This window comes from Periplaneta americana, chromosome 16 (assembly GCF_040183065.1).
Source record: "Periplaneta americana isolate PAMFEO1 chromosome 16, P.americana_PAMFEO1_priV1, whole genome shotgun sequence".
NCBI lineage: Eukaryota > Metazoa > Arthropoda > Insecta > Blattodea > Blattidae > Periplaneta > Periplaneta americana.
This window is the reverse complement of record NC_091132.1, coordinates 34,757,935-34,781,079: the sequence shown is the minus strand read 5'-3', so window position 1 is coordinate 34,781,079 and position 23,145 is coordinate 34,757,935. Positions and strand designations below refer to the sequence as shown.

The 23,145-nt window shown below is 33.8% G+C and overlaps 1 protein-coding gene across 1 annotated transcript in view; it reads right to left on the bottom strand.

The window, feature by feature from the left end:
* Obsc (Obscurin) overlaps positions 1-18,687 on the bottom strand; it is a 439,567-nt gene extending 420,880 nt beyond the window's left edge. Inside the window, exon 1 of the mRNA XM_069813004.1 lies at positions 18,597-18,687. The gene's annotated coding sequence lies outside the window, so the exon portion shown is untranslated. The remainder of the gene's footprint in view (positions 1-18,596) is intronic.
* Positions 18,688-23,145: the final 4,458 nt, after the last annotated feature.

Here is a 23,145-nt window from a genome sequence, read left to right as displayed (position 1 = left end):
AAGAGCGCACTTGACACGTCTCTTTGAGGATGTAGTATTACACGTAACAACACAAACGTGGTTTGTGTACAATGGAAACCCACCAAACTTCTCCCGTCGCGCCAGAAATCATCTCGATAAACAGTACTCTTAGCAATGGGTTAGACGCTTTGGCACAGTGCCATGGTCATCGAGCTGACCAGACGTCAATCCACTGCGCGTCACTTCAAGAATATCGTTTATGAAACACCTGTAAACAACAAAGGAAACCTGTGGATACGTATGCAGAAAGATGCCACATGATCCGAGGAAATCCTAGTGTTTACGAATGAATTCGCCAGTCATGTGTGCGTTGTGTGAGGCATGTGTGAAGACTGAACATCTGTTAACTTTTTATTTTTTTTATTTTAGTAGGTTATTTTACGACGCTTTATCAACATCTTTGGTTATTTAGCGTCTGAATGAGATGAAGGTGATAATGCCGGTGAAATGAGTCCGGGGTCCAGCACCGAAAGTTACCCAGCATTTGCTCATATTGGGTTGAGGAAAAACCCCGGAAAAACCTCAACCAGGTAACTTGCCCCGACCGGGAATCGAACCCGGACCACCTGGTTTCGCGGCCAGACGAGCTGACCGTTACTCCACAGGTGTGGACAACATCTGTTAACAGAAAAATACATAACTTGATCTGACGCGCTGAATTAAAGCCACTAGTTGAAAATAAAATTATTGGTGGTCATTATTCCTACAAGGAAGCACGTTTCCGACTGTCTACAGGGTGATTCATAAATACCTGTAAAAACTTCGTGGGTATAATGTAGAGGTAAAAATAAAACTAAAATGTTCTATATAACTTTTCCCTCAAATCCTTACTTTCAGAGTTATGATGCATAGTGCCATATCTTGCCAGGCATCAAAAACATGGGCAGTAAAGCCTTCGGCTGTGTCACGTTCGTATACATAGCGACTGCGGTAGATGTTTCTTATTCGTACACCCCACTACAGTTGATTCCGACCTGATAGGACTTTGTTTACTGTACATAGATATGTTTAGTTGTTTGGCACTGTTGCAGTTCCTACAGTCACCACGTCCCGTGGGTACACATTCATTTTGTAGTTAGTTCAGTAGGCTTCAGTTGTGTACGGTAAGACAGATCGTCCAACACCAGTTGCTTGGCCAGCCAGATCACCAGACTTCTACCTTTGGGGTCGTCTGAAGGCGCTCGTTTATGCCACTCAAATAAAATTCTGAACGTAGCATAACTACAGCAGTGGCATCAAAATAGCTATGAAACAGTTCGAAATGAGTTGAACGGGTCTGTAAAATTTTAAGATCAGTACATACCTACGTACAGTAAACTAAGTCTTATCAGGTCGAAGTCAACTGTACGTAATAGGGGTGTACGAATAGCAAACATCTAACGCAGTCGCTATGTATGCGAGCATTACACATCCGAAGGTTTTACTGGTCCATGTTTTTGATACCTAGCAAGGTAGAACATTTTGCATCATAACTCTGAAAGTAAGGATTTGCGGGAAAAGTTAAATAGAACATTTTAGTTTTAGTTTTACCTCTACATTACACCCACTAAGTTTTTACAGGTATTTATGAATCACCCTGTATATCAGATATGAGCATTTTGAAGAGATGCGACATACTACTCTGATTGCGGCAACACGCATCACCTGTTAACGTCATACGCAGTGGTGGATCACATTAAATAATTTAAATAGGACGAAAATATACACAATATTCTGAATTGTCGTTTTTATAAATAACGAAGTGAAATCTCGACCAGATGCTCGCAGTATCGTTTATTTCTATGTTTACTTTTTCTCCCGTTTAATTTGGAGAGCGTTACATTCGGAAAATTTCAAGCAGTCCTAGAAGTCTGGAGGCTTGTCTCAAGGCCAAAAGCATCGATACTTTTCTCCCATGCACGAAACTTATAAAACCTGTGAATTTAGGTTTGCGTGGACTTACCTCCAGGTAAGTCTTAGCTTGTAAGGGCTCTTAAAAGTGCCTATTTTCTAGTTACTGCTTGCATTTCATATTTAACAAAATAAGGGCCTAAAACAACTATTTTGTGGAATATCAATTAAGATCTATGTACTATAAATAGATTTCGGAAAATTTTTGAACTCTTAATCTCTTCTGTTCAATCGACTATTAGGAATTAGCTCCACAACTACTGAAAACGGTTACCAAACGAGAAATAAGATCAATCACATGTCCAGTATAGAATTTATCAATATTTCTCCAGATAGCATTGTGTGAACATGAAAATTTGTATGTACAGTAGTGGCAAAAAAACCGGACCTACCCTTGTAGCTGATCTCAGAGCCTTGTTCACTCCAGAGCACGATAGACTGGTAACTAAGACTTTCATGGTTCGAATCCTGCCTGGGAAGGAAACTTTTTTTTTCCTTATTCAAATTTATTCCCAATACTTTTCGATTGCTGGTAAAATTCATGTTCTTGAATAATAAGTTACTTAAGTAGTAAAATATCGCTACAATCGAAAAGGTATTTGGAATAAATTTGAATAAGGAACAATAAAAGTTTCTTTCTCAGGCAGGATTCGAACCACGAAAGTCTTAGTTACCAGTCTATCGTGCTCTGGAGTGAACAAGGCTCTGAAATCAGCTACAAGGGTCAGTCCGGTTTTTTTTTTTGCCACTACTGTACATTACTGTAAAAGGTCAATGATTAAAGTGACATTGGAATAGGTGGATGCAAGACATCCTATTTTTAACAACGGATGGAAAAATTGTTTTCTGTGAAACGTAACATGAAGGTCAGTGGATATTAATAGTTTAACAAGTCTTGCATTGAAACACATAGGACAGGTGCTTCCAATTTGTCGTGAGTCCAACTACTAAACATCTGAAATGAATATAAAGTGCTGACAAATTCGCTGAATGTAACAGATTTTAAAACGTTTAATGAGTAATTAGATTATTTAATTAATACGTAAACTGATAATACAATTAAATGTAATTTAAATGTATCTTTAATTTAATTTTACGTCACTAAAATATATCTTTAATTGTTTTATTTGCATTTTAATATATACGTAATTTTAACTAGCTTTAAAAATTAAAATATCAACATCAGAACATTTTTATTAAATACTAGCCGCTCCACTGCACCCGTTAGAAATAAATATAAAGTAATTACATAATTAAAATAACACATTTGGTCCAGGAAACATTCGTGTTTGAGAGAAGGATAAATCGTTTAATATGTTACTTAATTTAAATTGTATTTAAATAATTAAAATACGAACATTTTGGTCCAGAGACCACTCATTTGGTGCAATAATTCCTTTAACATGTTTCTTAATTGTTATTACATGCAAATGATTAAAATATGATCATTTGGTCCAGAGACCACTCATTTGGTGCAATGATAATTCCTTTAACATGTTTCTTAATTGTTATTAATGCAAATAATTAAAATATGATCATTTTGGTCCAGAGACCACTCATTTGGTGCAATGATAATTCGTTAACATGTTTCTTAATTATTATTACATGCAAATAATTAAAATAGGACATTTGGTCCAGGGAACATTCGTATTTGATAGAAGAATAAATCGTTTAATATGTTACTTCATTTAAATTGTATTTAAATAATTAAAATACGATCATTTTGGTCCAGAGACCACTAATTTGGTGCAATGATAATTCCTTTAACATGTTTCTTAATAGTTATTACATGCAAATAATTAAAATATGATCATTTGGTTCAGAGAACATCCGTTTTTGGTGCAAGGATAATTCGTTTAACATTTTTTTAAATTAGTCTCGAATACATCATTTAATAAATCACTTCAAATTAATGTCAATATAGAGTGGATTGAGTCTTGTATATCCTTAAATATCAGTCCTATCAAAATTTTGCATAGAATAAAACTTATCGGAAATCATTTTTAAAGAAACTTTTGTCATGTAACATGTTTCACAAAAATCAATAATAAGTGAGATATTTCGATTTATTTAATTCAAGCCCCCTTATAACCCCCCTTTTAAATAAATTATTTTCAATGGCATATAGCCTAAAATCTAAGTTGCAACGAACTTAATTTATATTCCAAATTTCATATAAATCGGTTCAGCCATTATCGCGTGAAAAGGTAACAAACATCCAGACAGACAGACAGACAGACAAACAAAAATTTCAAAAAAGCGATTTTCGGTTTCAGGATGGTTAATTATACATGTTAACATCAATTACTTTTGGAAAAGCGAAAATTACCAGAAAAATTTCGCTTACAGATTTATTATTAGTATAGATATATTCCACTTCAGAAAAAAATCTCAGAAACAGGCATCGAAAAATTTCCAAAACCGAGAAATATCGATTTTCATTTACGAATCACGCACGCACGCACACACACACACTACATAACATAATTTTATAGTAAGTTACAATAACCTGCCTCTTGTATAGAATAATGTATACTTTCGCTAACGAGAGGTAGAAAGGATAAAATCTATGGTGCGTGGTAAAAGGTCGTAAGTTATAAATTGCAATTTTTGAAAAGCGCCAAATCAAAGTTTGAAATGTGGACGAATTTATTTATTCATCCATTCATTCATTCATATGTAATTACTGCAATAAAAGTATATAACAAGATACCAACAAATATAAAGGCACTTAATGAAACACAATTTAAAGTTCAGATTAAGAGATGGCTACAAAATAATCCCTTTTATAATATGAATGAATTTTTTGAAAATCATGTAGTATTTTAGTTAAATTTTATTATTTTTTACTCTTTTAATATTTTAAATATTGACACATTGTTTTTTATATTATTACATTGACGAGGCCTCTTGTATTCTTGTACCTTCAGGCAAATAAAGAATATGAATATATTCACTCATTCATTCATTCATTTATTTATTTATTTACTTATTTATTTGTTCACTTATTTACTTACTTATTTATTTATTTATTTATTTATTTATTTATTTATTTATTTATTCACTTATTTATTTATTTACTTACTTAGTTACTTACTTATTTACTTACTTATTCATTTATTTATTTATTTATTTATTTATTTATTTATTTATTTATTTATTTATTTATTTATTCTGCTGTAGTTAAGGCCATCAGGCCTTCTCTTCCACACCACCAGAAATACGAATGTCATTATGATGAACTGGAAATCTGACGTTTTACATCGTTGTGGAAGAGGAGAGACAAAAGCCCTTTATACCATCTGAATCAACTATTTTTTAATTCATATGGAGTTCATAACTCAAAACCATCAATTTCTGACTTACGTCTTTTTTTACCGCGCACTATAGCAAATGCAACTCCATTACAAGTTTTTAAACACCATTTTACTTGTATATTATTTACATTTTTGTTGATCATTGATTCTTTACAGCATTTATTCGTTTGCGAATTTCCAACGAGGAATTCGACCTGAAATTGGGTGAAATTCCGTCGTTAGATTAGCTACGGTACCGCTAAGGTTAGGAAAAGCTTTTTCTAATCTATCATCAGTTACAATCGCTTTCCCACAGCGAATCTAGTTACTTTTCTCACGCTCATTAAGACGAATAGTTTGACGAAAGTGATGAGATGGTTCACTTCTTGCCAATCAGCGCCGAGTGAGATGCGCGGAAGATATGCGGCACTCTTTCCTTGTTTGGAGAGTTTCCATGTTGGATTCGCGCCTGCTCTGCGGGATGCCTACATCCCAGTCGACGTGTTTTCCACCTATTCTTGGCACTGCCGCGATATGGAGCGAAACATGCAGGGCTGTACAACGCGGGAAGTGCAAGTGGGAGCGAACCGGCTTTCCTATCGCCCTACACGCAGCATTAATTTCATTTTTTTAACCTTCCCTTATGTACAGTAGTGGCAAAAAAACCGGACCGACCCTTGTAGCTGATACAAAAGAATCCTGTGCTGTGTATTGTGTCAAACTGTGGTAATTTCAATATGGATAGTGAAACCAGAGGTATGTATTGCTATTTAATGTAAAAATACGCAGTTATCTTTGCCGAATAGAGGTAGAAATGTAATATTGATGCCAGATGAAAATAAAACTCTCAAAGGTTTTTCGTCTGTAAATTTGAGGCACTGAAGGAAACAAAAGACGGTAAAAATCGAACAAATGCAATAAATTTCATTTTTACCATTAATTATACAAGATGAATGTGTATTGTTACAAGCAAAATTTGAATCTGTGACTCTGAAATAAGCTACAAGGGTTGGTCCGGTTTTTTTTTTTTGCCACTACTGTACCTATTTACAGAAACAAAAGATATAAATAATGAAAATACACTATTTTAATTGAAATACATGTTTCAGATCCTGTGAACATACTCTTATTTGGACTAATTTCGTAAAGATTTTAGAGAATAGGTGGGAGAGAAGGAAGGAGGGATGCGTGTGATATTGTGATCACAATAATTAATAAAAATTCTGTTAATATCATCTTCGAAACTCCTAACCTAAAGCTTGCTCAGATTTTTTTACGAAAACGGACCAGAATCATAAGGCTATTTAAATGAGGCCTAAAATGAAAAGCGTGAGAATTTAAATATTATTAGTATCACGCTTATCTCCAGCTCCAGTACAGTAATTTACAATTCATTATTGAAAAATTGAAACATATTTATTGTATTCAGTACAATAGCCGTAATGCAGTGGTCATTGTCTTCCCCTCTTTGCCATGTGAAATGCAACAAGGCTGATTTCTTGTGCTACTTTAAGGGGAATTGGACGTTATCGCATGCAAAGTAATGGTAAAAATAGCTTATCTTCAAGCAGTCATAAATGTAATACTATTTATCACAGCTATTTCATTTTTTTTAGTGATATATGTATATACACATTAAACTTTAAAATGAAAAGAGAATGGTTAGTCTAGTGTAAATCTTACCCTTAAATTAATTTTTGAATTTAAACATATGTTTTATATAAATTCACTACATACCTGTGATTAGGTACACTCTATTCACTTATCATAGCACACATTGAATTAAAATTTTGGCCACTTACTGCTAACAGATACTAAAACATACCCTACTAAAATTATTAAAATATCTGTAATATTATTGGCATAGGGCTTATACTAATCTTCAATTTTTTTTTAATTTATTGACGGTGATGATTACTATAGGCTAAGCCCTATGCCCATAATATTACCGATATATGAATAATTTTAGTAGGGTATGTTTTAGTATCTATTAGCAGTAAGTGGTCAAATTTTCAATTCTATATGTGTTATAATAAGTGAATAGAGTGTACCTAATCGCAGACATGTAGTGAATTTATAAAAAAAAAATTGTGCTTAATTTAAAAAATTTATTTAAGGATACAGATTTACTCTAGAGTCACCATTCTTTTTCATTTTAAAGCTTAATATGTATACACACATAGCTAACGAAAATGAAAAACCACTGATAAATAGTAACTATTATATTTATGACTGCTAGAAGATAGGCTATTTTTACCATTATTTTGCATGCGATAATGACCAACTCCCCTTAACTGTAAATAATTACTGGCAATGACATAGGTCCTGCGCAGAATATTATTAAAAGTGGTTTATTATTAAAATTGTTTACATTATATAATTATACTCGCTTCCGAATGATGTAAGGTGTTGTTGGACAATAACTTCATTTAGGTAAAATTACATAAATTCTTGCTTAACAGATTAATTACTGATTAATATTTGTTACTTATAATGAAACTAACATCTGTCCATTCTTATTATTATCATTAATTTCTCTAAATAGAATACAAAACCTGTAATGGCAAAATCTCATTACATTAATATTCTCATTATATCAATATATTTTAGATTTATATTTTTCTCCCTATAACATAGAACTAGTAAATTTCTATTACATTATTTCTCATCATTTTAACCAACTAGCTATTTTAACTTAATTATAATTCTTTACAGCTCATGCTTATATCCAGACACTCCCCCACTCTTCCTACAAAGCTGCGCACGAGATCGGATGAGTCTACTTACGAATTATAGGGGAATGGGTTAGCCTTTGCCTTGAACTCGGTAGACCTTCCCTTCTACTCCTACCCCCTCCACAGAAACGTTGTTCCCCTACTGCGCATTGCGTCTTGACAAAATTCATGAGCTGTACACATTGAATATAGACTGAATTGAAATACATTAGCTCATAAATTAAGTTATTACTTTTTCTTATAGGTTTTATCTCAAGTTAAATAAACATGTACTAGTTGTTAAAACTTAACTGAAGAATATTGCTGGAGAATCTTTTAATGTATTGTAAATATTCATAATTTAAATATGTAGGTATGTCACTATTGTATTAAGGTTGGTTGAGTGGAAGAGAAGGCCTTATGGCCTTAATTCTTCCTGCGAAAATAAAACATTCTATTCTATTCTAATCTATTATCGGTATTTTAAAGTTGCTATATTATTATTATTATTATTATTATTATTATTATTATTATTATTATTATTATTATTATTAAAAATATGAACTGTAAAATGCACAAAACGTTAAAAAAAAGTTCCACAATAAAGTCAGAACTCTAACGAACGGGTGAATACCGCTCTTAAAATGAGTTTAAAATCGACTATTATTATTATTATTATTATTATTATTATTATTATTATTATTATTATTTAAAATATGAACTGTCAAATGTACAAACGTTAAACAAAAGTTTCACAAAAAAAAAGTCGGAACTCAAACCAAGGAACGAGTAAATACCGCTCTTAAAATGAGTTTAAAATCGACAATGCACAATATTTAACATGTGCACCGCAGAATTTTTCAATATATTTCACAAGTTAAATTTCATACTGTGTCGGCTTCATTTTATTACAAGGTCGGTACTAGGTGGAGGTCTCTCTATATTGAAGATAGCATTGTTAAAATTCTAATGTTCCGCAGCACTAAGCACAGGGATTATATCGAAGGAGGGGGACAGTGGAAAATTAAAGAAGGAAAGACGATTATGGATAAAAAAATATTCAAATATGAATAAGTACTTTTTTAAGTTCAGGAAGGGGGTTTCAAGCCCGGTAAACCTCCTTGCGTACTCCTCTAATTACTGGAGATACTAAAAATCGACAATAAAAGAACGCTCTATAAATTAATAATAATGGTATAAATTATTTTATATATATATATATGTATACATATATGTATATACAGGGACATCATTTTATTTTTACTAACATTTTTAATATTAACCTGGCTATACCTCTGGATTAATGATTGAGACCCGGAAACATCGTTTGCTACCTCCTTCCATGACTGGAGTTCGATGATACTGGCGTAAAATACAAACAAATCACTTTACTAGGTACAGGAGGGAAGAAAAGTAGTTCATCCATTTACGTAAACTAGAAAATATCACTCTTTTGAGTTTGATAATTTTCATTGGGTTTTTGTAGAATCAAAATACAGTACTGTATTAACAATAGGCTAAGTGTTTTTACTCATGAACTGAGCTGTCCATGTGGACGTATTCATTATGCAGTGTATATTATACTGTCTACAGCACATAAGCGTACACTATAGAGAACGAAATTAAAATGAAAAATAATCATAATATGTATATTTAAACACATTTTTTAAAATGGTGGCCGTTCATTTCGATACAGGCTTCAGTTCTAATGTGCATAGTATCGCACTATAGACTATTGTACCTAATTGCAATTACCAGGCTCGTACTTCGTATCAATAACTCATGTTGAAATAATTATGTACCTACTCTATAAAAGATTACCTTACGTACTGTAAATTCAATCTTCACTTCTGCCCGATCCGAAAAGATAAAATTACTCAAATATGCTATCTACTGTCCGTCCAAGTGGTTATGTCGCAGGGTTGTAGAAAGGGAGGAAATCACGTGACAGTTAATTATTTAACGAGGCCCTTTTATTTAAGCTATTTTAAACAGTTGTATAATATTACGTAGACGTCCAATTCCTAACAGAAATTAATGTTCTCAGAAAAGAACTAAGACAGCCCAGCCACTAGCTGGCGAATAAAAGCTGGTGGGGGAAACCGGGATACGACGTAGGCAAATGGACGACAGTACCTGTGCGAAAATGATTCAATATTGAAAGCTCTTTCGTCACTGGAAAACGCGAAGATATTTTTGGAACGTACTGTTTAGTACGACCGTAAGGCTACTATGACTGTATAAGCGGTCTTGGATCTGTGTGGAGGACGGTTGAACTTCATTAGTAGAAGGGGCGGGAGTGAAGTACATTAAAAAAACTCAGGTACAATAAAAATTTGAAGAAAAAATAAAATGATGTCCCTGTAGATATATATAATTTTAAATTAGAATTTCCTCAAATTTCGTCAAATTTTTCGTTGGATTTTCTCAAAATTACATTTTTGATCTCATTACATATTGTTATATAGCCTACTACAGTGCGTTCGTAGTTCGGCCGGACCGTTATAACATAACCTAAACAATATAAACAAGTGTTAGAAACGTTTTAATTAGAGATGAGGAAATAAACAAGAAAACTTTTAATTAAGGATGATGAAATAAAAAATAAACATGAATAATTTTAAAAGGAACAATTATTGAACGTACAATTTTCAAATTTGAATGTTTTAGTAGTCCGGCCTAGCTACGAACGCACTGTGTAAGCATAGGTCTAACATACTATTGTTCTTTAATACATCTGTATGACAATGACTTAATTTTGTTCTAAGGTAAAAGATAATAGTACACCTACACATATCTGTACATCTATTCGCTCAGAAATGTAGAAGTCGTTGAATGGAGTTGAGGAAAACAGGAGAAGGTTGTAAATATGCTCGTCAAAATTGGTCACAGGAAGGTTGCCAACTTTCTACAACTTCATTCACATGAGGGCGGATATTTGCTGTTTTCGAGAATATTCAACAGTATTCTTCTTCTCTATCTTACCAACTGAAATCACATTAATCACATGAATCGCTTTGCAAGTAGTCAGCTGAAGAGTCTACATTGCCTACGCCGAGAATCGAAACACGGACCTCTTGCATGAGCAGCGCGCATGCCAACTCAGAATCACTACAGCATATCAGTATACTATTCATAGAAGTGTAATTAATTTTACAGCAACTTATGTTCCAAGTATTCTTACATTTTTTTACTTAAACAACCTCACATTCCCACAGAAATTTCGTTTTAGTCTGCGGTCCAACAACGTAACATCGCTGGATCAATGTTTTCAAGTCCAAGTTAACTTCGGTGTGCAGGAAGTGGATTTAAAAACCGTGTTATCGGCCTTGACATACTTTGAGAATCTTCGCGTCGTTTAAATGGGAATTCTTAAATTAATGAAAATAGTTTGTCCCCATTCTTTCTAAGGTGGCTTTGCTTTGATTGTCAATTTGGTTGACTTTCTCCTTGTATCACTACCCTCAATACACCTCCCGCATCTACTATCTTCAGTACTAATTCAGAAAGGGGATACGGAAAAGATTTCCCTTCTAAAGATAATTGAAGAATGAATATAGGAAAGAGTGGAAGTGCAAAAACAAACGTTTTCGAATAAATCATGATAATAATTTAAAATGGAATAATCATATTCATTATATTTGAAATAAATTAATTAAAACATTATGTTACTTTGTTGTTCTAAGAAATATTTTGTTAATTAAGGGGACACTCAACTATATTTTGGAACTTTTTTCCTATTTGACCAATCTTTTTCAAATTTGGCGAAAACGTTTAATATATACATGGAAAGTAACATGCAAAATCTCAGCTCATTAGATCCAATACTTTTCAAAATAAAAAACATTTCCATTTTTAATCAATCATTAATTGAAATATCACTTTTAACTATCATTTTTTTATTTTTTGGCTTTGTGCATTTGACTGTGACTTCTCAATGAATAGGGGAAGAATTCTGCATATTGATTTAGTTCTGTCACGTAAATTAGTGTAGAAATTTAATTTTTCATTTCTATGACACTTTTTCTCCAATTTTTAAGTTGAGTGTCCCCTTAACTGTTTACGTATAATTTATTTAGCAATATTTCAATCTATATTTATGTATGGCATTATAGGTTGGGGTGGAACTTATAAATCCAACCTTCATCCGTTAATTTTACTACAGAAAAAAGTATTAAAAATTTGTTTAAAGTAGCAGAAAGATTACCCAACTGAATTGTTGATTAAACACTTCAAAGTTTTCAATTTTAAACAAACGTATTATTTTATTGTATTAAAATATTTTCATAGAAATGTTAATAACTTTGAAAGGTATATACATAAATATAGAACTAAAAATATGAATTCTCTGCGTTTGTGTGAACCAAAATGTAAAACCAATGCAGCTTTTTATCATAGCATGTCAAGGTCCCAGGTTATTAAACAAATTTTATTCCAATATTAATAAAAAAAAATAAAAAAAAATTGTATTTGATTTATAGTTTGGGTTTTAACATATTAAACACTTTTTAATCTGTATTCACTTTCAATTTTAATTTTGTTTTTGTTTGTATTGGAATCACCTCCTGAGCACGAGTCTTACTCATTCAGGAGTGGGCTAGTTTATCTTTCTTTGTATTTATTAATTTGTATTCATATCAGACTTACTAGCAACAAAAATAAATAAATAAATAATCTTCCAAAACTGTAATGCAAGACTTCGAAACTGTTCTACTCAGAACTTTCAGACAGAAATGGCATTACCAACTGGTCTCATGTTATACCCAATGGTACATTAGATTTCACGAATATAGGCTATATATATATATATATATATATATATATATATATATATATATATTTATATAAGGTTGAACCATAAGTAATTAATTTCAGGGGGTTATTCTTTGAGATATTTGAAACAAAAAAAGTTTAATACAATGATTCTCATTTTTGCTTCCTTTTCGTCATAAAAACTGTTTTATATGAAAAATTTCATAGCGTGCTTAGGAAAGCCATTAATTTACCTCCCAATATGCTCAGTAAATATAAGAGAGCAGTGTATGATGATAATATTTTTTTAATTATTGTTTATTTAACGACGCTAGCAACTGCAGAGGTTATATCAGCGTCGCCGGTGTGCCAGAATTTTGGCCCGCAGGAGTTCTTTTACATGCCAGTAAAGCTACTGATAGGAGCCTGTCGCATTTAAACACACTTAAATGCCATCGACCTGGGCCGGGATCGAGCACAGAAGGCCAGCGCTATACCGACTACGCTACCGAAGCCGACAGTACTTGTAAATATCTAAATATATAGGCCTACAATAACAACACTGAAGGAATTCCTAATTTATAGTGGAAGAAATATTTGAGCCGTTCAGAGCAAGAGTGGTGTAAGTGAAAATTGGGTAATGAGGTTTAAAGTAAAAATTCTGTAAAATACAGCGCAAAGTAGCAATTAATATGTCCTTCTTGCTATCCACTGACTACTAATAGTTTCAATAAATTGAATATTAATTGCTACTTTGCGCTGTAATTTACAGAATATTTACTTTAACCCTCATTACCCATTCTTGACTTACACCACTTCTGCTCTGAACGGCTCATTTATCTCATCAGTTATTTTAAGCAAAGCATTTTCAAAGTAATTAAGAAAATCAATTAAAAATTGGTTTTATTTATTAGATTTTTGGAGTCTTTTCATTTCAACAATTTTTTTTCAATATTTGAAAGAGTGGATCTCGTCATGTTCAATCTCAAATTGCTATTGTATTGGAATCAAATGCACCAATCCACCTCTGATCACCTGACAGAGCCAACACTCCACTCTCACAAGCAAACATTCTGATAGGGGCAGATAAAAAAAGTTGTTTTTTTTTTTTCACTATGTTAGTAATATCAAAAGAAGTGCTTATACAAATTTTAGCCACTCGACCGCAATTACGAGGCCGTCCAGAAAGTAATTTTCTCTGGGACCGTTTACAGAAAAAAAGCACAATTGCATGGAAGTATTTATTGAAACAGATACAATTGTTGCGCTATTTGTCAAGATATCCCCCACTGGAATTGAGACAATTGTCATACTATGGGATCAATTTTTGTATCCTTGTGTCGTAGAAATCTGCCGCCTGGGATCGGAACCAGCGTTTGACAGCCGTCTGCACCTCTCTGTCGATCCCATGATATGACAAATGTCTCAATTCCGGTTGGGAACATGTTGAAAAATAGCTTAACAATTGCTATGTCTGTTCCAATAAATTTTTCCAATGAAATTGTATTTTCTTTCTGTTAATCGCCCCTGGCGCACTTATTTTTACGGCCCTCGTAATTGCGGTCGAGTAGCCAAAATTGTATAAACACTTCTTTTGACATTATTAAAATAATGGAAGAAAAAAATGAACTTTTTTATCTGCCCCCATCAGAATGTTTGCTTGTGAGCTGCCGCTTGCTACGTCTGTTCCAGTTGCCCGGCCCTGATCTAAACAGGTAATCCTCCAATGATAGATACTTTTGTGCTGGAGTTGAATGGAGGGGAGGAGGTGAAGCAAGCAGTCTGTTTCGCTGCCCTGCCACATCGCTAATGCTACTAATCACAATTACAGTTTTGTAGATATCTGATTACTAGAATTCTGCAGTAATATAGCGTAAGCCAGCCGTGGCGAAAAGGCCATAGTGCGCCGAGCCACTGTGTAAGCTGCAACGTGCATAGCACCTATGGAGGGAGGCGGACAACCGAAGGGGAAGTTAATGTTTAGGACGTGTAACGAAGAAAGAAATGAACAAGAAAACATAGGACACATTATCACAACCTAAAATTAACTGTCTTCAGAATGTCTCTGCAACAAAGTTTCAAAATCAGGAATTATGTCACTTACTGCCGGTCGTAGTTGATCACGAAGGCATTTGTCTGTCAGTCGTGATCTAAATTTGATTTTTACTATATTCATTGTTGAAAATAATTTTTCACAAACGTAAGTTACAGCGAACATGGCTTCAACAGAGCAAGCGAAAGAACGAAGCTTCAAATATTTACTTTTTTCCAAAGATTTGAAAAGTTCAATATCTGTCAAGTCCTTACATCTAGCTTTCATTTAACGTCACATTGTAAATCTGTGAGTTTAAATTGAAAATCTAACCGCATTATTCGTACATCTGCTGTAAAAGAATCGACGTACAGAGATGATGATAATAATAATAGTAATAATAATAATAATAATAATAATAATAATAATAACACTTAACCTTTTAATGTTTCATCAGTAACATGTAGTAACTTATAATGCCGTTTTATGTTATACAGCCGTTTTCCTAGTAATATTTGTGAAGAAATCATACATTTAATATTTTCATCATATTGTAAGCAAAAGAATGCATCCTCCCATCCTACTTGAAACTTTCGTTTTTATAGAGGTACATGGTTTCGAGAGAGATATTGCGACGATACGCCTCTCGCAGGTCAGAGACAAATACAAATAGAACGGAGTTTGATCCCAGTGAGTGAGAGGGTGGGGGTTGTAGGTAGGAAGCGAGAGAAAAGCACTGCGAGTCACAATGTGCTCGTGAGTCGCATTTTCGCCGCGGCTGGTCTAAGCACACGAGAATATCCCTAAATGTTAGTTATTTATCCATCTGCATGTAAATAAGGCCAAGCTTGTATTAACTTCCTATAACTTACAGTATTTACGTATTTACGTAATTCACGTCGAAACACACCTAATAACATTATTTTTTTATGCTCGACCATGCCGAAATGTAGTAATTATACACCTGGTAGTAGCCCTTTAATGCACCTCATTAAAGTACACCTATTCATTATAATTCAGTTGTTCAGCCAATGAGAAATCACCATCGTACCATTATGAAACCGCAAGTATCGATTATTCTCGGATATGCAATCGAAAGACAATTAGCGAAAAGTCACGGAGGCTGGAAATCCAATACTGTCGCAAGAAGGTTATGTTCTGTTACTATAATAATTAGCGTTGATTGTAAATAATATTCAAATAAATTCAATTTTTCATCTCGTTTTTCAATTCTAAATCAATTTCCAGGTTATATCAAGCCTAATGTTCATATTATTCTCTAGATTATATCAAGGTCAATGACATTCGTGCCTCGGAAAAAAATCAATACTTTCGCATCTGCGCACATCTCACAATTCAGGTCAGTTCCGCTCCTCACTTACATAGCCATAACATGAATACTTATGAATAATATCAATATAACTTATGAATATTATATTTGTTACTGTTGCTCCAAGATATTTGAATTTTTCCACCTCTTCGAAGGATAAACCTCCAATTTTTATATTTCCATTTCGTACAATATTCTGGTCACGAGACATAATCATATACTTAGTCTTTTCGGGATTTACTTCCAACCCTATCGCTTTACTTGCTTCAAGTAGAATTTCCGTGTTTTCCCTAATCGTTTGTGGATTTTCTCCTAACATATTCACGTCATCCGCATATACAAGCAGCTGATGTAACCCGTTCAATTCCAAACCCTCTCTGTTAGACTAACAATCCATCACCGTAAAAAAACAGCTTGTTAAGAATCCTTCAAATAAGCCACGGAATGGGACTGATTCTCTGGCACGACCACAGCAAAGGAGACTATATTGTTAGACCTTTTAATTTTACTTTTCAAGACATTCGTTTCACGTTGTAACATTATCAATTCCAATCCTGGATTTATATAGCCTATTTCACAGCAGAAATATGTCTGAATTGAACATTCGCCATCTGCATTGTAAGAGCTATGAACTGTAGTGTTACAAGTTCAACACGGCTGCAGCGTTGACTCTCGCTGCTTGAATGCTTCGTTCCCAACATCTGTCTTCAAACTCAAGAGAAGGATGCGATGGTTATAAATTTAGCCATGTCTGCTGTGACTGGCTACGGACTGTTGTGGGTTCAATTCCGATTAGAAATAAAAGATTTTAGTCTTTTCATCATACTTCATTACTTCAAGACGTCGCAGATGACGCTGGAAGCAAGTTATGAAAGCGTCACGCTTCCGTAACTTCACATTCCGATCCCCACTACGTTCCTGTCTATCTCCTGCACGTCTGAGTAGCGTAACATGTTCAGTAATAATTTTTGTGCGAGATCGTGCGTATTTGCTTGGTTTCCGCACAAAACCAATCCGCGGTAAGTCTAAAATTCCACATTCAGTATTCCCAACCTAACACACATAACAATTTCCCTCTTCTTACCGCTTAAGTCACATATTGATTTTACTGTTTTAGGCTTTTAACATATTATTTTTAGAGACGTTCAATATAGTAATAATTATAAATTGGAAACTTACCACTGCAATTTCACCTAAATTGCACTGTTAATTATTGCTTTTAAATATTTGCAAAAATTAAGTAAACTCTACAACTCCACTAAAGTTACTGCATTCGTGATGCATGTAACATTAAGGAAGCCGTGAAAAAATCAACAAGATTCCAGATGCCGATGTTATTACTGCAATATGTTATATAAATAATATTGTTAAAATATTAAAATGAAAAATAAATCATTACATAACCTTACCGTTTGTTTTAAGTTCGCATTTATAGACTGGAAGAAAAAAAAAGACAGACGTATATCACGGCCTGCTGGAGTATAGTAAACACAGAAAACATTTTAAAGCAACAATGTTGAAGATAGATATTTTTATTTTGCAAATTTTCCGTCATTGAACAGAAACCAAGATGGAGATTTCATTGCAACTAATTAGAAATTCCTCTTTCAGGTATGTAATAAACGATCTTCGCACAAAATAATGTACGATACACGAGCGGTATGTTTTCTTTCAATTCTCGGAAATTAAAAAAGCTCAACTACGTTTCGCTTTTTCAAATTTTTCCTCGAACATGAAAACTTCAACATACCGCTCTTGTAACGCATATTACTAATTCGTCTCAAACGGAACGTTTCTTATTACGGGAATTAACACTGAAACAGACTTTCATGAATTAAACTAAGCTGTCCTTACCAGATCTGAAAATGTCACCCCTCGGCACTAGAGAGATTTACCTTCTGTCCTAACAGCAGGGTAGCAAATGCTGTTTCAGAGAGTATGGAAAATAACTCATTCTGAAGGCTAAATGCTGGCCAGGAAATCGTACATGGTGACCTTCATTTCTAAACTAAACCAACATATTCCCGTATTTAAATGAATGAAGCATGTTAAATTTTCTTGGCATACTTCATAAAAAAGAAAGCCACGACTGATATTCACAAAAATAGTGTCATACGTAAATGTCTACATCATTTACGCCCACGTTTTCAAACTCTTAATCCAACCGCAAACAAAAATAAAAATGGCAAGTGCATAAATATTAAATTACATTCCCGATCATTCGTTACCAGGGCAAAGATTTCCAATATCGGTATAAAGAAAAAAATAGCGATATAAAATAGCGAACCAAGGCGATGCTAAAAAAATAATATAGGCCTAATACTTTATTACAATTAGAATATTCTAGCATTACTAAACAAATCTGTATCTCTATATTAGTGTATGTATTTTCTTATTGCATTTGTTAGTGAACAAATTAATCTCTACGACTACATCTATGAATGGAAATGAAACAAACTGTGCGAGATTTACATCAGTAATAAAGATCCGCACAGTTTCTTGCATTTCTGTTATTTTCTCTCAGAAAGTTAGTTGCGAAAATTTGGCACACGCTCACTCACCCGGTCGTGTCGTCGTACCCCGCTCTCCGGCAGAAGACTGGCAACTGCTTCCTCATTTACCCACCAGGGAGCAGGTCCTTGCTCAAATAGTCTACAACAGAGTAACAAAAAATAGGTCAGTCGCGCGTACTGCTCGTCTCAAAGACATCCCTCCCGAGCAATAAAATTGGTTATTAACATCATTTTATGAGACTTGAAGCTCTTAATGATCGCTTAGCCGCGCATAATTCTTTAGGTTTCTAAGCCCTGTGGTTTCTACGGATTTTGAATGCATAATAGAGGAGTCACGAATACTAAAACGACAAATATTAACTTAAAAAGTAATAAAATAAAAAAGAGAGATTGAATATATATACACAATCAGTATTAACTTAAAAAATAAATAATAGTAATAATAATAATAATAATAGGCCTAATAAATATAATACAAAAGAAAGAGAGATTGAATACATAATCACAAACAGGAAAATACATTCTAGTATACAAGTATTAATAAAAAAAAAAGAATTAATACATATGAATATAATCTCACAACTAAAGGAATAGTACAATTAGTATGGTCAGCACAGCATGGGTTACATTGAGACAATGACAATTACCTAGATATTAGTGTTAATGGAAAAATAAAGTAATGGCTGTATAAAATAATAATAATAATAATAATAATAATAATAATAATAATAATAATAATAATAATAATAATAATAATAATAATAATAAATGAGCAGTTCAGAGCAAAAGTGGTGTAAGTCAAAATTGGGTACCTACTGAGGTTTAAAGTAAACATTCTGTAAAATACAGCGCAAAGTACCAATTACTATGACAGGTCCTTCTTGCTATCCACTGACTACTAATAGTTTAAATAAATTGCATATGAATTGATATTTTGCGCTGTATTTTACAGAATGTTTACTTTAACCCTCATTACCCATTTCTGACTTACACCACTTCTGCTCTGAACGGCTCAAATACAAATTATATCTAAAAAAACTAATTCTGTGCATTTAAAATATTTCTAAACAATCTAATTTTAAACAACTGAGGACTAAGAATACCCCTGATTTCCAGCGGCAGCGAATTCCATGAGCGGGCCGTGGCTATTGAGAAAGAACTTGAGTACAGAGATGTCTGATGACGTGGTATTGATAGCAACAGATTGTGCTGTGAACGTGTATTACGATTGTGATGTGAAGCTAGGAGAGTAAACCCAGTGGCAAGGTAGTTGGGTGTGGAATCATGTATAATTCGATATAGCAGGCAAAGAGAATGTACTAAACGTCGATCTTGCAAGTAAGGATGTGGATCTCGTATCGTAGATTTGCGGCACGTGAAGTAACTTTGCCCCTGATGAATTTTTAGTAGGTTATTTTACGACGCTTTATCAACATCTTAGGTTATTTAGCGTCTGAATGAGATGAAGATGATAATGCCGGTGAAATAAGTCCGGGGTCCAGCACCGAAAGTTACCCAGCATTTGCTCATATTGGGTTGAGGAAAAACCTCGGAAAAAACCTCATCCAGGTAACTTTCCCCGACCGCGAATTGAACCCGAGCCACCTGGTTTCGTGGCCAGACGCGCTAACCGTTACTCCACAGGCGTGGACTCCCTGATGAAGGGCGCCAATCAAAATTGAGGATCTTTTTCCAAAACTTGCTTTTTGCAAAATTACAATTTTTCAGGAGATACAAAAAACTGATTACAAAGTTAAATTTTTATGGAATTTTTTTTAACTTTTTTCCATGCCCTTCATTCTCTACACAGCTTTCGAGACGTGCAGAAAATAAAAGTGCAATTTAAATTTATTTACTGTAAAACGGCGTGCAAAAAATTGGAGTTTTTTCAAAACTCGCCTTTTCCATAATACTCTGAAATGAAAAATTATTTAAGAAAGCACAAATGAAATCATTAAGACATGACTTAAACATAATAATTACTAAAAACGATGTTTTTAGGACGAACATTACTTTTTCAAAATCAATATAAATTAGTATATTTTCCATGCCCTTTATTTTTAGGCAGCTTTTGAGACATGCAGAAATTAAAAGTGCAATTTAAATTTATCTACTGTAAAATGACGTGCAAAAAAATGGAGTTTTTTCAAAACTCGCTTTTTCCATAATACTCTAAGATGAAAATGTTATTTAAGAAAGCACAAATGAAAGAAACAAGAAAATAACAATGATAATACACAATTAAGACGTGAATTAAACATAATAATTAGGCCTACTGAAAACGATGTTTTTAGGAACATTACTTTTTCAAAATCAATATAAATGAGTTTATTACACTAAGTCTGATTGAAAGTTTCGTATATAGAGTAGAGGAGGCAAGATTGCCTGTGATCATATACCGTGGCACATCTTTTCACTTATTAATATTAATTTGTCTGGATCATGTTTTTAGATTTATTTAACTGATCAATATCTACCGTAGAAATCGTCACTGTTTTGCAGTCGTCCATTTTACGTAATAGATCAATCGAAATCTGATATACAATTCAAGTATCCAGTATTCGTAAAGAGAACAAACTCCCGTGCAGTAACTCCCGATGATGTAAACAACTGGATACGCTAGAAGTGACTAGTGACATAGACCGTTGTTCCAACCAAGAAATTCATGGTTGTAGCACAGTCTACTATATACAGTCACGAAGCTTGAGTTTTGAGGGTGCTAGAAACAATAGACTGTGACGGTACTATTTTGCATTGCCTGTAATGAGGCGATATTAGCGATCCTAGTGGTGAGCAACTATCTAATGTTTGCATATTTACTACGTATTGAGCTTCGCGACTGTATATACTAGACTGTGGTTGTAGCTCGTGTAGAAGAGCCTCTGGTATTGATATTGAAAAACAATTTTTGTGACAGCTGTGTAAGACTATTATTCGGTCCAACGCTTCAATTACTCACATTTTCTTTCCTCATTAATTGTGCGTACCGTGAATCAGCTTATCATATAGTGGCTCAAAGTGAAACTTATACATTGAGCTACCAACGATATACAATATAATAAGTAAGAAGTACAGCCATTAAAATAAACTAAATTTACATTTTATAATACTAGTCAATATGACAATTAAAGTTAGAATTTATAAAACAGTTATATTACCGGTTGTTCTGTATGGTTGTGAAACTTGGACTCTCACTTTGAGAGAGGAACAGAGATTAAGGGTGTTTGAGAATAAGGTGCTTAGGAAAATATTTGGGGCTAAGAGGGATGAAGTTACAGGAGAATGGAGAAAGTTACACAACACAGAACTGCACGCATTGTATTCTTCACCTGACATAATTAGGAACTTAAAATCCAGACGTTTGAGATGGGCAGGGCATGCAGCACGTATGGGCGAATTCAGAAATGCCTATAGAGTGTTAGTTTGGAGGCCGGAGGGAAAAAGACCTTTAGGGAGGCCGAGACGTAGATGGGAAGATAATATTAAAATGGATTTGAGTGGGGTAGGATATGATGATAGAGAATGGATTAATTTTGCTCAGGATAGGGACCAATGGCGGGCTTATGTGAGGGCGGCAATGAACCTCCGGGTTCCTCAAAAGCCAGTAAGTAAGTAAGTAAGTATGACAATTAACTTATACAATACGTATTTAAGATTTACATCTTGCAGCAATACTGGAAAAAAATAAATGATTGGACGTTTTAGTCTCAAAATAAAACTCGTACACACTCTGATTATAAAGAAAATAAAATAATGTTTTACCTCACTAGAAAGTGAAAATAGGCTACAACTTAAATTTATTAATATTTTGTTGGAAATCCTTTATTATTTATAACTTCTTGCAATCTTCTTAGAACAGATTTTACCAAATTTTCACAATAAGATGCAAGAAACTTCGATCATTCTTTTAATATGGCTTTCTTCAACTTACGTTTTTTATGGAGTGCTGCTGTTTTTTAATTCAGACCATGAATGTTATATTACATTTATATATATTATATTTTATTTAACGACGCTCGCAACTGCAGAGATTATATCAGCGTCGCCGGATGTGCCGGAATTTTGTCCCGCAGGAGTTCTTTTACATGCCAGTAAATCTACTGACACGAGTCTGTCGCATTTAAGCACAATTAAATGCCATCGACCTGGCCCGGGATCGAACCCGCAACCTTGGGCATAGAAGGCCAGCGCTATACCAACTCGCCAATCTATTACATTTATGTCTCGTGACTGGGGTCGGGTTTCTAACACTTTGGGGCAGTTATAAAGAAGCCAACTGCGTACTTTCAGAGCCTTATATTTCGGATCATTGTTCTAATAAAATCTGAATCTGTTATTTATCCCCAGTTTCTGTGTCCTGGACTTCCCATTCTTTTTAAAATGTTTAAATATACATTCTGGTCCATGGTGTCCTCTATAGACTCCAAATTACCGACCCCACTAGCAGGCATACAACCCCATATCATAACTGATCCTCCGCCGTGTTTCATAGAGGGCCTTAGATTTTTTTCTTGGAGTTACGTATTCGGTTTACACATTCTGAACCAAAGAAGTTTATGTTACTCTCATTAGCAGGCTTCGAGACTTCGGACCCAAT